At 36.4% G+C, this 17,965-nt stretch overlaps 1 pseudogene; it reads left to right on the top strand.

Annotated features, from left to right (window-relative positions):
• Positions 1-3,677: 3,677 nt before the first annotated feature.
• On the top strand, positions 3,678-17,552 carry LOC110580781 (annotated as a pseudogene).
• Positions 17,553-17,965: the final 413 nt, after the last annotated feature.

Raw genomic sequence — 17,965 nt, 5'->3', positions numbered from 1 at the left:
TCTCTCCCATTCATATATATAAAGGGGAAAAATGAAAATAAGAGTTCATACAAAGCCAGGCAAAATTAATTTTTTACGTATCTCTTGGTTATAAAATAATAAATAATTATTTCAAAAATATAATGGGTGTTTTTAATTCACCTACATTAAGCTACTTAACCAAAAATATTTTCCATCACAGATCTTGAATGACAACACATATAGTTTTCTATTTATAGTTATTTTATTTAGTGACAATTTTTTTGGCAAGGCAAATTTGGGTAAGATATATGAATATTTGGATGTTTGTTCCTAATACATATTAATTCAACTTCTGTCCATATTATCATCATTATTATCATCATCACCACCATCATCATCATCTACAAGTTATCACCATCATTATTAGCAAAAATAATCTCATGTTTATTTATATAGCAACATCTTACAGCGTCTAGAAGAGCTCTCAGAGAGAAATGACTATTTAGGGGCGCCTGGGTGGCTCAGTCATTAAGCGTCTGCCTTGGTCTCGGGTCGTGGTCCCAGGATCCCAGGATGGAGCCCCACATCGGGCTCTGTGCTCAGTGGAAAGCCTGCTTCTCCCTCTCCCGCTCCCCCTGCTTGTGTTCCCTCTCTCGCTATGTCACTCTCTGTCAAATAAATAAATAAAATCTTAAAAAAAAAAGAAATGACTATTTAATAAATATACATAGTGAATAGATTTTTAAAAAGCTGTTTCATATTTGATCATGGTAGTAAGAAGTAACAACATGTTTTTTTCATTTTGCAAATAAAGTTGTGTATCACAGAAGATAAGTGCCTTGCACAAGAACAGAAAATTCCCATGTGTGAATTCAAATGGAAATTCAATCCTCTAATCCCAAATGTAGATTTATTCCTCTAGTTTTGTTTAATGACAAGACTCCATCTTATAGCAACATCATAATGTCTTATTCTTCAGTAAATATATCCTGCCTACTCACCACTGAATACAGTGAAAACCAGTATATACCTCAGAAGTAAGAAGCATCCCTTGACCTCTGTAATTCTATTGAAAGAAGCAGTTATAATTACCTTATGTTGTAAATATTTTTGGAAACTTTCTTGAGTTTGAAACCTCAAGAATTTCTCATTTCTTGAATAACAGTTGTTAGAAACACAAACACACACAGAAACACACCTGATCAAAGAAGGAAGGTCTTGATTCTTGCGGATAAAAGTCTCCTTTACAAATGAAAAATTTAGACATGTCTTGAGTTATCACTTTAGAACTAAAACTAGAGATGTACAGTCAATTCTGATTCCTGAGAAAGATATGACAAATGCTACTGTAATCTCATCTTGTGAAGAAGCATAACACAAACCACATTACTTCCACTTTATCACAGCACAGAAAATTCTACTAAGTGTAAAATAAATGCGAGGTGTTAACATGATTTTATGACTTAAATGATCAATGCAGTGATAAGAAGTTTCCTAGAGTTTTGAGAAACAATGGTGGGCTTAGATCATCTCTTTCTGAATTAAAAGTGAAAAGTTGTTCTAAAATATGGTTGTAAGTACTGTGTGGAAAAAAAAGAAAATTAAGTTAGCTTCATAATCATATTGTACACATGCTGTTATAAATTCAAATGGAATCAAGTATGCTGTATCATGTAAGTTGGAACCATAGAAAGATATCTTTCATACATATACACATATATAATTATATGCACACACATAAATGCATACAAGTATATAGACATCTATGTGTACACACATGACCTTTTAACTATAAAAATATAAAGTGCATATAAAATAAAAGTTCTATAATGAACCATCATACGCCTAGCTTCAACAATTATCAGTTTGTGGTTAATATGACTTCATTTATGATATATGTGGTGTCTCACACCCATCTCTGTGCCTATTAAATAGGGCCTTTTCTCTACTTTCCTTGTGAACATCACTCATTATATTACTCTCTATTTCTTAGAACATTAGCACCAAATCTTATGCCAGAATAGCAGTATAATCAACTAATGTCTTACTGTTCTGGTTTTCAGCTACTCACAATTGTTGTTGCATTAAAAAGTGATAAAGAGGACTGCCAGACCCAAAAGGAGCCTGTGGAGAAAGGGGAACCCTCTTACACTCTTGGTATGAATGCAAACTGGTACAGCCATTCTGAAAAACAGTATGGAGATTCTTCAGAAAGTTAAAAATAGAGCTATCCTATGACCTAGCAATTGCACTACTGGGTATTTATCCAAAGGATACAAAACAGTGATTCAAAGGGGCATCTTCACCCCAATGTTTATAGCAGCAATGTCTACAATAGCTAAACTATGGAAAGAGCCCAGATGCCCATCGACAGATGAATGGATAAAGAAGATGTAGCATATCTATACAATGGAATATTACTCAGCCATCAAAAAAGAGAAATCTTACCATTTGCAACGACATGGCTGGAACTAGAGGGTATTATGCTGAGTGAACTAAGTCAACCAGAGAAAGACAATTATCATATGATCTCACTCATATCTGGAATTTAAGAAACAAGGCAGAGGATCATAGGGGAAGAGAGGAAAAAATGAAACAAGATGAAACCAGAGAGGGAGACAAACCATAAGAGATTCTTTTTTTTTTTTTAAAGATTTTATTTATTTGACAGAGAGAGACACAGCGAGAGAGGGAACACAAGCAGAGGGAGTGGGAGAGAGAGAAGCAGGCTTCCCACCGAGCAAGGAGCCCGATGCGGGGCTCGATCCCAGGACCCTGGGATCATGACCTGAGCCGGAGGCAGACGCTTAACGACTGAGCCACCCAGGCGCCCCAAGAGATTCTTAATCATAGGAAACAAACTGAGGGTTGCTGGAGCAGAGGTTGGTGGGGGGAAAGGGTAATTGGGTGATGGGCATTAAGGAGGGCATGTGATGTAATGAGCACTGGGTGCTATATGCAACTGATGAGTCATTAAACTCTACCTCTGCAGCTAGTAATACACTATATGTTAATTAATTGATTTTGAATAAAATTTAAAAGAAGACATAATTACTAAATGTACTATGGTATCCTGGCTGGGATAGTGAAACAGAAAAAAATATTAAGTAAAAACTAAGGAAATCTGAATAAACTATGTTCTTTATTTAATAATATATCAGTATCAGTTCATTCACTATGATAAGTGTGTCATACTAATGTAAGCTATTAATACAGGAAACTGGAGATGGGGTATATGGGAACTCTCTTTATTACCTTTGTAATTTTTCTGTAAATTTAATACCATTATAAAATAAAAAGTTTATTTAAAAATAAGTATTGGGGCTTCTTTAGAATGTTATAATAACAACAACAATAATAATTTTATTAGTATAATACATATGGGAGACTTTAAAGAAAACAAAAAACCACTCTGAAAGGAAACATCTAAAAAATCACTCACTCATATTACCTCTCACTGAACATGAGCTCGTGAAAACAAACTTTAATCAGTAAATCTATAATCAGTCTATTCAATCAGTAAGAGCTAATGATTAGTCAATAATCTTTAGCTAATAGAACAATTAAACACTGTAAAAATCTATGTACAATATGGATGCGATAAAAATAATATAAGCAAAAGTGGATTCGGCAAAGTTTGATAAGGCTAGAAAAAATTTTAATGAAATCAGTAGGGTATTTAAAATCTTCCCATGTGGGGCCCCTCACTGACCCAGTGCAAGGCTATGGTGAGCCAGGTTATCAAGTGCAAGGCTGCAGTGGCCTGGGAGGCAGGAAAACCTCTCTCTATAGAGGAGATAGGGGCGGCATCCCCAAAGGCTCATGAAATTCGAATTAAGATTATTACCACTGCAGTTTGCCACACCAATGCCTATACCCTGAGTGGGGCTGATCCTGAAGGGAGTTGTCCAGTGATCCTGGGACATGAAGGTGCTGGAATTGTGGAAAGTGCTGGGGAAGGAGTTACTAAGCTGAAGGCAAGTGATACTGTCATCAGTGTAGAGAACGCAAATTTTGTCTAAACCCTAAAACAAACCTTTGCTAGAAGATGAGAGTTACTCAGGGGAAAGGATTAATGCCAGGTGGTACTGGCAGATTTACTTGCAAAGGAAAGACAATTTTACATTACATGGGAACCAGCACATTTTCTGCATAGACAGTTGTGCCTGATATCTCTGTTGCTAAAATTGATCCTTTAGCACCTTTGGGTAAAGTCTGCCCTCTGGGTTGTGGCATTTCAACTGGTCGTGGTGCTGCTGTAAACGCTGCCAAGGTGGAGCCTGGTTCTGATGTGGGAACCAAAGGCAGAAGAAAAATTATTAAATTTCCTTACTACCTGCAGCCCATTGACAAGTCACTGAAACAGGCAGAGTGATGACCGCCTCCCCCCCACCCCTCCAGGATCCTGTAAGTCTACTTTAAGGTATAAGAATTCCTCTGGAAACTTCCTTTATCTCTAAACCCTCCAAGATACGTGTTGGCAATCACACCCCAAGCACATGGCCCACCGATATACATCTGAAGGGTCTCATGACTAAGGTTTTATTAGACAGTAATAAATGACACTTTCCCAACAATAGCCAGCCCCCTCAAGGTCCTGGAAACCTTGCTTCCAAAATTCCTTAGAGACTTAACGCTATCCCTAACTCCCTCCCAACTTGAAAGTATATAATGGGCCACTCCTCATGACCCCATTGAAGCTCTTTCTGCCCACGGATCCTGTCCCTGTGCTTTAATAAGACCACCTTTTTGCAGCAAAGATGTCTCAAGAATTCTTTCTTGGACGTTGGCTTTGAACCCTAGTAACGTCTTTCCTACATCAGCTCTACTTGTACCGTCTTTGGCCTAGGAGGAGTTGGATTGGCGGCTATCATGGGCTGCAAGGTGGCTGGTGCATCCCAGATCACTGGTGTGGACATCAATAAAGATAAATTCACAAGGGCCAAGGAGTTTGGAGTCTCTGAATGTATTAACCCCCAGGATTTCAGTAAACCCATCCAGGAAGGTACAATTCATAACTCTCTAATCAAGGACCAGGCTGATACAGTCATGAATCTGTTTCCTGAACTCTCCTTCACATGAATAATTGCCAGCTCATTAAGGAACAGTCTAGCATAATAAAAGTCATTTCTGAAAAAAAAAAAATCTCCCCAATGGATAACACAAAAGCCAAATAGTTTTACAGGAGAGAAATAATAAACTTTTGAAAAAAAGATCATTATAATTCATGCAAACACTTCTAGATGGTATGGATAAAAGGAATAGTTGTCATTTCTTTCACTAAAATAGAATTAATTACCTTGGTGCCTAAATTAGATGAGAATATGTTAAGAAAGGAAAAAGAAAAGTCAAACTCATTTATGAAAATTGTTGCAAAATCCTAAAACAGTCCTAAACCAAATCAGTGTATAAAACTCATATAGGTAATCAAATTGAGTTTATTTCACAATTGTGGTAATAGTTTTCCTTTGAAAGAAAAATCATTAAATGTAATTTACTATAAACAATAGTCTAAAGAAATAGAACAGGATTGCATCAAGGTGGAAAGCCCATTTGCTATAATTCAAAACCTTTTCATGATAAAAACAATCTCTAGCATACATATGAGAAGACTTACATAAACATCATTCTTAATTTGGAGACATTAATAGTCTTTTAGAAATCCATGAAAGCAAACAATCACTAATATCACTTCTTTTCAATGTCATTGTAGACATTTTTCAGCACATTTAAGACCACCATAGGAAATTAAAGAGATAAGGACTTAAACATTTTTTTTTCTGATGATATGTTCATCTACATTATGGGGAGGAAGACATTTCTCTGACGTATGGTCATTTTGGTTGAACTTAGAATCAAATTGGCTTGAGACAGACTAACAGGAGAAAATCAAATTTAATAGGTATATGTATGGGGAATCCACAGACAGAAAAATTCTAAGGACAATGAGGCAACATGAAACTTATATGAGTAAAGGAGAGGGGGAGGGCCTAGGATACAAAAGGGAGAAAGCTCATTAGCAAAAAAGTAAAAGGAGATGTTTGAAAAAACAAGGTTACTCTATTATGCAGATAAGTTCCTTAGGTAAAGGGGAGTCTGTTAATAGCTCTCTTCTTAATACAGGCTCTCTTTTCCAGTATAAATTTAGGCAGTTGAGGAGGAGACAGATCTGTTCCTGTATCTGCTGGGTTTTAACTTTTACTTTTTTTTTTTTTAATTTAAGTAAGTTCTATGTTCAACATGGGGCTTGAACTCATTATCTTAAGATCAAGAGTCACAGGGGTTTTGATTACTTTTAACTCAAAATAATCTCTATGCCAAAGTGGCCCATCTTGGGGCAGCCTGGTCTGGGCCCGTACAGCATAGAAAATAAAAAAAATAGTTTAATGATCAGTTAATAGAAATAATATTAATATAACTGAATGTAGCATTAACTTCCCAAAACTACTACATTAAACATCACTAATAAACAAAAAAATTAATCTTTAAAAATATATCATTAACAATGACAATAGAAAGTAAGGTGCTTATGAGTAAATCTAACAGAAATAGAAAAGATATACATGGAACTTACATAACTCATATAATATTTTTTTTAAACCCTAAATTTTGATAGAACTACTGGATCTTATAAAGATGTCAATTAATCCTAAAATTTTTCAGAGAGTCTATTTAATTCCAATTAATATCCTAGGTTTTATTGTATGAACTACAAAATAGGATTCTAAATATTCATAAATTGCAAAAGCCAATAGTCTTATTGCTATTGCAGAATAAAAGGTGGGGGGTCTTTTCCTACTGATGTTAAGACCTTGTTTAAAGCTATGTTAAGTAAGACAAAATGATAGAAGAACATAGACAAAGCAGACAAACTGAAAAAGAGAAAAGATACAGACAAGGAAAAGTTATGTGCACAGATGAAAAAAGTATATGAGGTAGCATTGCAGATAAAGTAGAAAATGACATACCATTAAATAATTAGTGCTGAAAAGTTGTTTTAACAATATAAAAATATAAAATTTGATCTTTACCATATACAGAAGAATTAGGAACTTAAACACAGACCCCTGGTGTGTGTATAAGAAACATATGAGGGGCACCTGGATGGCTCAGTCAGTTGAGTGTCTGACTCATGATTTTGGCTCAGGTCATGATCTCAGGATCGTGAGATCGAGCCCTGCATTGGGCTCCACGCTGGGCAGGGGGCCTGCTTAAGATTCTCTCTCTCTCTCCCTCGCCCTCTGCCCCTCCCTCCCCCGCTCACACTCTCAATCTCTATCAAAAAAAAAAAAAAGAGAGAGAGAGAGAGAAGTAAATATATGAGAGTTGATACCAATTCATAAGATTGGCTCAGGATACATTTTATTTATATTCATTTATTCAGAATATTGGAAAAATACGAAGTAAGATAATAAAAGAATATGTAAAAAAAAAGAATATGTAAAATTTTAAGAAATGTAAAGTTATCAAACTCAAAATTCCTAAAGCTACAGTCAGGAAAGAAGGCAAACTATATGTGGTCATATGTTTCAAGGTTAGACAATAAACAAGTTTGCTCAACATACTTCTTTTAGTGACTACTATTTGCTGGTGTTTTTCTAGGCCTTGGGAACGCTGAAGTAAACAATCCCCAAAAAATTTCTTGCCCTTGTGGAGTTTACATGTTAGAGTAGGTGATGGAAAATGCACAAATAAATATGAAGCAAGTTCAAGAATAAACAAGACAAGTGAATATAAAGTAAGTTGAAGAAAAGAAGAATAATGTTATATCCTGACATTCTCATATCAATATTCTTTTCAGGTAATCAGCATTTTCTATCGACTATTATACATAAAATTAGATCTATATTTAAGAAATGTAAGCTGATATTTTCTTACAATCACAGTTTTACAGTTGGTTTATGAAAGGAAATGAATGGATGCTCAAATGTGGGCTTTTTAGGAGGAAATCTAAGTCACATTTGTCTGAAGTGTCATTTTTATGTTAGCAACATAAAATTTAATCAAATTGTGTGTCTCTTAAATAAAGATCGAGAAAAAGAAGTAGGAAATAGGGTATATACAGCATCTAATTAGTCTACTCATTTCATTTCATTCAAATAGGAACGTTTAACCCTGTGAGGAAGTTACAAAAACATACTTACAAGTTCAGTTTCTTGAAATAAATATCATGAGAAGCTAGGCATCGAAGCTCTGGTGTTATATATAAAGCAAATCTTAAACAAACTGACAGAGTGAAGAAAGGATTCTCTTTTTTTTAAAGATTTTATTTATTTATTTGACAGAGAGAGAGAGCAAGAAAGCACAAGCAGGGGGAGCAGCAGAGGGAGAGGGAGAAGCATACTCCCTGCTGAGCAGGGAGCCCAATGCGGGGCTCAATCCCAGGACCCTGAGATCATTACCTGAGCCAAAGGCAGACACTTAACCAACTGAGTCAGCCAGGCAGCCCTGAAGAAAGAATTCTTAAAGAGGCATATTCTAAAGTGAGTCCAGGATAGTGAATTAAAAAAAAAAAATTAAAAAGGAGGGGAAGAGTTAAAAAAAAACTTAACTTGTATAAAGAAATAATATATAAACAGACATTCTAATTTCTTCCGTGCTGCTGAGCACACACTCTGCATCTGTCGTGTTGGTACATCTGTTGAGGATTTGCTGAACATTAGTGATGCTTTGGTGATACATAAAATTACAAAAGGACGTGATACAATTTTCAGAAAACATACTTTCTGATACATGAAATAAAACCAACAAACATTTATGCAGAAATAATTCGGCTACAAAAATATATGCATGGGCTTCACATGGGCATATATATCCAACCTCTTAAAACTATTGGGAAAACTTACAATTCTTTGCAAACAGCCTGGGTTCAAGTCATTTAAAAACACCCACCACCACTTCAACAAACTGTTTAGAAATTACTTTTGTTAAATGAAAATAACCACCCACCAAGACCTAATCAACTGGCCTTCTTGGCCAGTAAGCTACACGTTCATGGGCTTACATGGCCTGAGTGTGTATTAAGCTCTTCCTGTGTACCCTAAAGGGAGGAGGTATTGAGGCCACAGTGCAACTTTGTGGTGAGAAAAAGTCCTCTGGGGCAGGATGCTCACTTGAAGCTGTGACACAGAGCCTGGATGTGGTCAGAGGTATATTGTGTGCAGTTGCCCAGAAAGGCAAGTAAAAGGTCTGTGGTTAGGACCCAGTGGAACTTTTGCAGTCTTAACATTTCTGTAAATATGTTTGAATTGATAGGAAACATGTCCGAAAGACAACTTCTAAAATTCACAAGAGCAAGAAAGTAAATAAAGAAGACAGAGAAATAGATTTGAGTCTGGATGTGGATGGACATATTTTAGCAAAAAGTCTGCCCTATAGAGAACAAACTGATGGTTACCAGAGGGGAGGTGGGTGGAGTGATGGATGAAATAGGTGAAGGGGATTAAGAGTACACTCTTCATGATGAGCACTGAGTAATATACAGAATTGTTGAATCACTATATTGTACACTTGAAACTAATATAGCACTGTATGTTAAAAGTACTGGGATTTTTTTTAAAGTAAGAAATCTGCAAACATACTTATTCAGAAACTAAATAATTATGCAGAACATTCAGCTAGGGATTATGTACTGGGCAAAGCAAATATAATGCCATAATAATGTCAACTAGTACATTTTAATAGGATGAGTACAAGGCAGAAATTCATAAATCTTGAATGTATGCTTTTGGGAGGGGAGGGAGAACAGGTCCCTATCTTCGTAACTAACTAATGTTGTTTGGCACAGTTTCTTGAGCTCTTAATGGATAAATAATTTCTTGGCCCCATCTCAGATAAAACTTTCTGTAATTAAAAATAAGCAATTCTAGGGGCTCCTGGGTGGCTCAGTCGTTAAGCATCTGCCTTCGGCTCAGGTCGTGATCCCAGGGTCCTGGGATCGAGCCCCGCATCGGGCTCCCTGCTCCGCGGGAAGCCTGCTTCTCCCTCTCCCACTCCCCCTGCTTGTGTTCCCTCTCTCGCTGTGTCTCTCTCTGTCAAATAAATAAATAAAATCTTTTAAAAAAAATAAGCACTTCTACTGAGATGTAATTTTATTCACAAACAAATATTTTCATTATGTTAACTTCTTATCCCATGCTAGGAGACTTAATTTTTTAATTTGTTTATTATCAATTTATATGACATAATGGGACAGAAAAGATTTTTTCCCTGTGCTATTACTTAGAATTTGTGAATAAACAGCTATATAAATAGCAACTCTTTTCAAAGTTGTTCTCAAGTAAATCACAAGCACGACTTACAAGTCGGATGATTTCAAAGTTCTATTGGCATCTTATTTATTTTTCTTTGATTGGTTGCCATTTAACCTTACATTTCCTGCCACAGTGGTAATCTCCACATTCATGAAAAAAATAAAAAGAATAAGATGCCATTTATAACTTCTGCATCTTGCATCTAAATGGATTTTGTGTTTATTTCAGTACTCTAAAGGTCAAAGACTCTTAGAATTTTGTAGATGTCATAAAATTTTGACATTACTTATCCCAAGTGCCTAAGGAAATGAATAAAATAACACAGAAGAAAGACAGTAAAATAAAGGGAGCTATATGAAATTCATTATTATTGGTTTATTAGGTGAGATTATGAATAGCTGGAGATCAGGATACAGCCTGGAACAGTCTGGAATGACAAGAAGCAAGTGTGAGAAGGAAGATTCATAATTTAAGCTATGTTTTTTGAATAGTAACATGTAGTAATAAAAATCCTTTGAGGAGTTTTAAGCAAGGACTGACAAGGTCAGATTTCTATGCTTTGGGTAGACAATTTGACTTCTCAGAGGACAATGGATTTGATAATGGGAATAAAGAACAAACAAGAACAGCAGTTATGGGCCACAAACTGTGGAAGTAAATAGGTTTTTTACCTAAAATTGTCATGTTAGGAATGGTGAGTATGACACTAGTTAGTGGACTAAACTGACACGGTGACACTGGATGACATTAAATCCAACAATTGGTGAAGACAAGAGTGGAGAGAGAAAAAGTATAGGAATGATGTATATGTGTCTAGATTTTGCCAAATGAAATGATTGTGCCACTAATCTCATACTAGACTAACCAGTTTAAGGAAGGGGATGATGATGGCCTAACCTATGGACATAAAGTGTATGTCCAATAGTGATGAGATAGGAGAAAAAGACCAAGAAAATGTGTTGTCCTAGGTGCCAAGTGAAGAAAATGTTTCAAGAAGGAATTAATGATCTACTGTGTCTAATACCGCAGCTAATTTAAGTAAGATGAGAGTTTATTATTGGACTTAGAAAATAGAGAGTAGTTCCAGTGTACTGTTGGGGAAAACATCTAAATTGTCAAAGCTTTAAAAGAAAATGGAAAGACAGGAATTAGAAATATTTTACTATGATGCAGCCAGTAGTTCATTAAATGTATCTGTTTTTTTATTTTATTATGTTATGTTAATCACCATACATTACATCATTAGTTTTTGATGTAGTGTTCCATGATTCATTGTTTGTGTATAACACCCAGAGCTCCATTCAATACGTGCCCCCTTTAATATGCATCACCAGGCTAACCCATCCCCCCATCCCCTCCCCTCTAGAACCCTCAGTTTGTTTCTCTGAGTCCATAGTCTCTCATGGTTCGTCTCCCCCTCCAATTTCCCCTCCCTTCATTCTTCCCTTCCTGCTATCTTCTTCTTCTTCTTCTTTTTAATATATAATGTATTATTTGTCTCAGAAGTACAGGTCAGTGATCCAACAGTCTTACACAATTCACAGGACTCACCATAGCACATACCCTCCCCAAAGTCTATCACCCAGCCACCCCATCCCTCCCACCCCCACCACTCCAGCAACCCTCCATTTGTTTCCTGAGATTAAGAATTCCTCATATCAGTGAGATCATAAGATACATGTCTTTCTCTGATTGACTTATTTCGTTTAGCATAATACCCTATAGTTCCATCTATGTTGTTACAAATGGCAAGATTTCATTTTTTGATGGCTGCATAATTTTCCATTGTATATATAAACCACATCTTCTTTACTCATTCATCTGTTGATGGACATCTTGGCACTTTCTGTAGTTTGGCTCTTGAGGACATTGTTGCTATAAACATTGGGGTGCATATACCCCTTCGGATCCCTACATTTGTATCTTTGGGGTAAATACCCAGTAGTGCAATTGCTGAGTCGTATGGTAGCTCTATTTTCAACTTTCTGTTTCCAGAGTGGCTGCACCAGCTTGCATTCCCACCAACAGTGTAGGAGGGTTCCCCTTTCTCCCTATCCCCGCCAACATCGGTTGTTTCCTGACTTGTTAATTTTAGCCATTCTGACTGGTGTGAGGTGATATCTCATTGAGGTTTTGATCTGGATTTCAGTGATGCCGAGCGAAGTTGAGCACTTTTTCATGTGTCTGTTGGCCATTTGGATGTCTTCTTTGGAAAAATGTCTGCTCGTTCTTCTGCCCATTTCTTGATTGGATCATTTGTTCTTTGGGTTTTGAGTTTAAGAAGTTCTTTATAGATTTTGGATACTAGCCCTTTATCTGATATGTCATTTGCAAATATCTTCTCCCATTCTGTTGATTGTCTTTTGGTTTGTTGACTGTTTCCTTTGCTGTGCAAAAGCTTTTTCTCTTGATGAAGTCCCAATAGTTCATTTTTGCCCTTGCTTCCCTTGCCTTTGGCGATGTTTTGAGGAAGAAGTTGCTGTGGCTGAGGTCGAAGAGGTTGCTGCCTGTGTTCTCCCTTAGGATTTTGATGGACTCCTGTCTCACATTTAGGTCTTTCAACCATTTTGAGTCTATTTTCGTGTGCAGCATAAGGAAATGGTTGTTTCATTCTTCTGCATGTGGCTGCCCAATTTTCCCAACACCATTTGTTGAAGAGACTGTCTTTTTTCCCTTGGACATTCTTTCCTGCTTTGTCAAAGATTTGTTGACCACAGACTTGATGGTCCATTTCTGGGCTCTCTATTCTGTTCCATTGGTCTATGTGTCTGTTTTTGTGCCAGTACCATACATTCTTGATGATGACAGCTTTGTAATAGAGCGTGAAGTCTGGAATTGTGATGCCACCAGCTTAGCTTTTCTTTTTCAACATTCCCCTGGCTATTCGGGGTCTTTTCTGGTTCCATACAAATTTTAGGATTATTTGTTCCATTTCTTTGAAAAAAGTGGATGGTATTATGATAGGGATTGCTTTAAATGTGTAGATTGCTCTAGGTAGCATTGACATCTTCACAATATTTGTTCTTCCAATCCATGAGCATGGAACGTTTTTCCATTTCTCTATGTCTTCCTCAATTTCTTTCATGAGTATTTTATAGTTTTCTGAGTACAGATCCTTTGCCTCTTTGGTTAGATTTATTCCTGGGTATCTTATGGTTTTGGGTGTAATTGTAAATGGGATTGACTCCTTAATTTCTCTTTCTTCTGTCTTATTGGTGTATAGAAATGCAACTGATTTCTGTGGGTTCATTTTATATCTTGCCACTTTACTGAATTCCTGTATGAGTTCTAGCAGTTTTGGTGGAGTCTTTTGGGTTTTCCACATAAAGTATAATATGAACTGCAAACAGTGAAAGTTTGACTTCTTCTTTGCCAAGTCAGATGCCTTTGATTTCTTTTTGTTGTCTGATTGCTGTGGCTAGGACTTCTAATACTATGTTGAGTAGCAGTGGTGATAGTGGACATCCCTGCCGCGTTTCTGATCTTAGGGGGAAAGCTCTCAGTTTTTCCCCATTGAGAATGATATTCGCTGTGGGTTTTTCATAGATGGTTTTTATGATTTTGAGGTATGTACCCTCTATCCCTATACTCTGAAGAGTTTTGATCAAGAAAGGATGCTGTACTTCTAAAAGTTCTGATTTTGTGCTCCGCTGCTCTATCACTTGCTGGTAGCGGCTGATGGAGGCTCCCTCCCCCCTGCTGTCTATTTTCCTGAATATCGCCTCGGATTCACTTCTCCGCACATCCAATCTTCTAAAATGTGGCCACTTTTCTGTTCAGAAAGTTGCTGCTAGTCTTTTCTTTGATCTCCTGTTGAGTTCATAGGTGTTCAGAATGGTCTGATCCCTATCCAGCTGAATTCCTGGGACCAGATGAAATTTAGGTCTCTTACTCCTCCACCACCTTGCTCCTCCTCCCCTAAATGTATCTTTTCTGATAGTGATGAACTGTGCTTCTTGAAGGTGTGTGCATCAATCAAGTATGCTTCCTCAGGTGTGGTATCAATCCTGACTACAATCACGTGTGCTCTCTTCCAATATTGCTTATCTGCATTTTCCCTATTGTTCCAATCTAATCTTCAAATGTTATCCTTCATGTCTGAGAAGCTTTCATAGTTTCTACCTTCTTTTCTCTTGTCTTCAATTAGTCTTTCAATTGACTTACTTTCTCCCTAAATGTTTCTTTTTGTTTGTTTGTTTGAGAAAGAAAAATAGTCTTTATTTAAATCTCAGTTGCAAAGTATAGCTATGAATGTCCTCAGTAAAAATACACTTTCAGTTGGAAAAGGCTTAATCAAGTCTTTATTTTTTTTAAACTTAAATTCAATTAATTAACATACAATGTATTATTTTTATTTTATTTTATTATTTTTTAAGATTTTTTATATTTATTTATTCATGAGAGAAAGAGAGAGAGAGAGGCAGAGGGAGAAGCAGGCTCCCAAGGAGCAGGTAGCCCGATGCGGGACTCGATCCCAGGACCCTGAGATCATGACCTGAGCCAAAGGCAGACGCTCAACCATTGATTTCAGAGGTAGAGGTCAATGAATCATCAGTCTTATATAATATCCAGTGCTCATTACATCATGTGCCCTCCTTAATGTACCTAAATGTTTCTAATCTATTCTTTACTCCATTGATTTTTTATATAAATGCCTTTTTTTAATTTCTAGACTTCCTTTTTAAAAAATTAGTTAATTATTTTTATTTTTATTATTATTTTTTAGGTTCTACTTATTTATTTGACATAGAAAGAGAGCACAAGCAGAGGAAGCAGAGGGAGAGGGAGAAACAAGCTCCCCACTGAGCAGAGAGCCCAAAGAGGGACTTGATCCCAGGACCCTGGGATCATGACCTAAGTCAAAGGCAGACACTTAACCAACTGAGCCACCCAGGTGCACCCCCCCTTTCCTAAATTTTAGAATAGTTGACAATGTTACATTAGTTTCAGGCATGCAACTTAGTGATTTGACTTGTTTATACATTATGCTATGTTTTGACTGTTTCAAGTTTCATCATAATCATCACAAAATATCCAATCTTCCTGATGGTTTTAAGGACATTTCCCTTCCCCCATGCCTTGTTTTTTTATTCTCTGTTTCTTATTTATGCTGAATATTTCTGAGGGGAGGGGGATTCAGATGTAAACTCTTCAATCATTACCCTGCTGCTTATTCTAGTTTTTATTTTTTTAATATTTGTTTATTTTAGAGAAAGAGTGAGGGGGAGAGAGAGAGAGAGGGCGAGCAGAGGGGAAGGAGCAGAGGGAGAAGGAGAGAGAATCTTCAAGCAGATTCCCCTCTGAGCTTGTAGTAGAGGCAGTGTTTGATCCTAGGACCCTGGGGTCATAACCTGAGCCAAAATCAAGAGTTTCCCATTGAACCTTCTGAGTCACCCAGGTGCCACATTCTGTTTTTGTTTTTGGTTTTTTTTGTTTTGTTTTTTGCCAGAGCAGCACCAGTTGAGATGAAGAGAGATTTAACTATATACACAAAAGCTATCATTTTCTCAAGATCATTCTTGGAAGTCTGATTACTTTTATTTGGAAATTTTGTCTTTGATCAATTAATTTTCTGTTGAGAGTTCTGATCATTTGCTGATTTTTTCTTTAAAAGTTTAGTAATCTTTGTCTATTTATATTGATGATTGATATCCATTAAAATTGAGCAATATTTTTGTCATAAAATCCTATTTGTATTACTTTGTTAATCCAATTAGATAACATACAAAGAAGTTTACTTCTGGCAATATTGAAACTGTGGGAGGAACCATGTTGCTGGACAGAGTATGAGGATATTGTATATTCTGCCTTATGGGATTTGCCTTCCTCCTTCAGCTGGTCATACTGGTGGTACACAACCCTCTTCAGCACACTTAGCATACAGTCTGGCATCTCTTATGCCAAAAATCACATTCCTGAGTGCCTTTCTCTTAGAGTCATAATAACAGGGCAAAATCTATTGATTTTTATTTTACTATGTTTCAAAAAAGGTCACATAGCCTAGATCATCTTAAAGTAAAAATAAAAAATTTAATGAAGGCATTTAAAACCTTCTCTGGCAATAGTCCTAAGCATCCAAGTACTCAATTACCTGTTACCTTTAAGCTGATGAGAGGATTAAATATCTTCACTCTGTTGAGCTCAAGTTGGGCACTTCTGAGATGAAATGCTAGGAGGCAAGTTCAAGGCTTTCTGTAGCTCCTTTCTCTCTGACACAAGAACCAGTGTTGTTCCAGATAGAGGCTACTTAATAAACCTTCATTCAGGGGTGAAGGTGATCTGGGTGAGAGGCATATGGTATAAGTAAGACATAAAGTTCTCTTGCTGCAGATATAATTTTTGTTGTTGTAATGAGATGTAATATTGGGGAATTATAAGACATTGTCAGGAATACATGGAGGAGTTATCATGTCTCTAGACTACACTAGAAGTCTCAGTATATTTTTAAAGGCTTTATTTATTTATTTAAGAGAGAGAGAGAGCAAGCGGAGGGGCAGAGGGAGAAGCAAACTCCCTGCTGAGCAGGGAACCTGACTACACAGGGCTCGATCCCAGGACCCTGGGATCATGACCTGAGCTGAAGGCACTTAATCAAGTGAGCCACCCAGGTGCCCCTATAAGCATCAGTATTGCTTTCAGTTGAGGAATTTGCTGAAGATGACTATTCCAGTTACAAAACTTGTGGGAGAGTACAAAAATCTTCCTTAAGACACAGATTTCTTAGGTCTAAATATTTCCCAAACCAAAAGCAATCAAAACAGCCAGTGCCGGGACTAAAATTGTAAATCCAGTGGAATGTAGAAGTTATGTCATTAGAAATGCCCCATACTCAATGTATTATCAGGGGTCCCGACATATAGAGATCAAAAGGAAAAGGACAATCTATGGATTCTGAATGTGCAAGTAAAGTACTTCAAGTATGACCTGGTCAGTTAAGTTGAAAACATTTTACATTTCTAAACTTTGCAAAAAAGGCAACATATCTAAGAGGAGATAATATTAGAGGTTTATTTTATCCCTGATATGTAAATATACTTATCACATTTAACTGTTTAAAGAAGACTTCTTCCAAAAATGTTAAGATCATATATCTAGCAAAATGAACAATTAGCATTTAAAAATCACAGTCACCCCAAAAAGGTTAAGTCAGGGATATTTTCCTTTTTTCAGATATTATTAGGTCTGCCATTGTCTTTGGAGACAATGATCTCTGGGCTCTGAGAAAATAATTTTGCACATAATAAACCCTAAGGGTGAGGAATCTTGTTTTATTATGAAGATGATGATTATGACAATGATGATGATGGTGACTATGTGGATGAAAGACTAGTGTTTTGATGATTTTATGCACTACTACACATTTGGAGATTTAAAAATAACAAACATAAGATTTTTGTTTGTTTTTGTTATTTGAGTATAACTGACACACAATGTTACATTAGTTTTGGGTGTAAAACAGTGATTTGACAAGTTTGTACATAACACTGTGCTCTCCACAACTGTGGTTACCATCTGTCCTATTTCTAAACCCATTTTTTGTGGTCAGAAAATGTTACATCTATATCAGGGGAAGGCAACCTAAGCTGAATCTCCCTAGGAATACTAACTTAATCCAGGCAACACATACTTTATGGTGAGAATAAACAAAGTAAGAGTTTGGGGTAGATGAATTATTTTCTTAATTATTTCTAGTCTTTTATATTACATAAGTGTTAATTTCAAAATTAAATTATTCTGGATTCAAAATTTGT

Source organism: Neomonachus schauinslandi, chromosome 5 (genome assembly GCF_002201575.2).
Source record: "Neomonachus schauinslandi chromosome 5, ASM220157v2, whole genome shotgun sequence".
Lineage (NCBI taxonomy): Eukaryota > Metazoa > Chordata > Mammalia > Carnivora > Phocidae > Neomonachus > Neomonachus schauinslandi.
The sequence above is the reverse complement of the archived record's forward strand: the minus strand, read 5'-3'. Positions and strand labels throughout refer to the sequence as shown.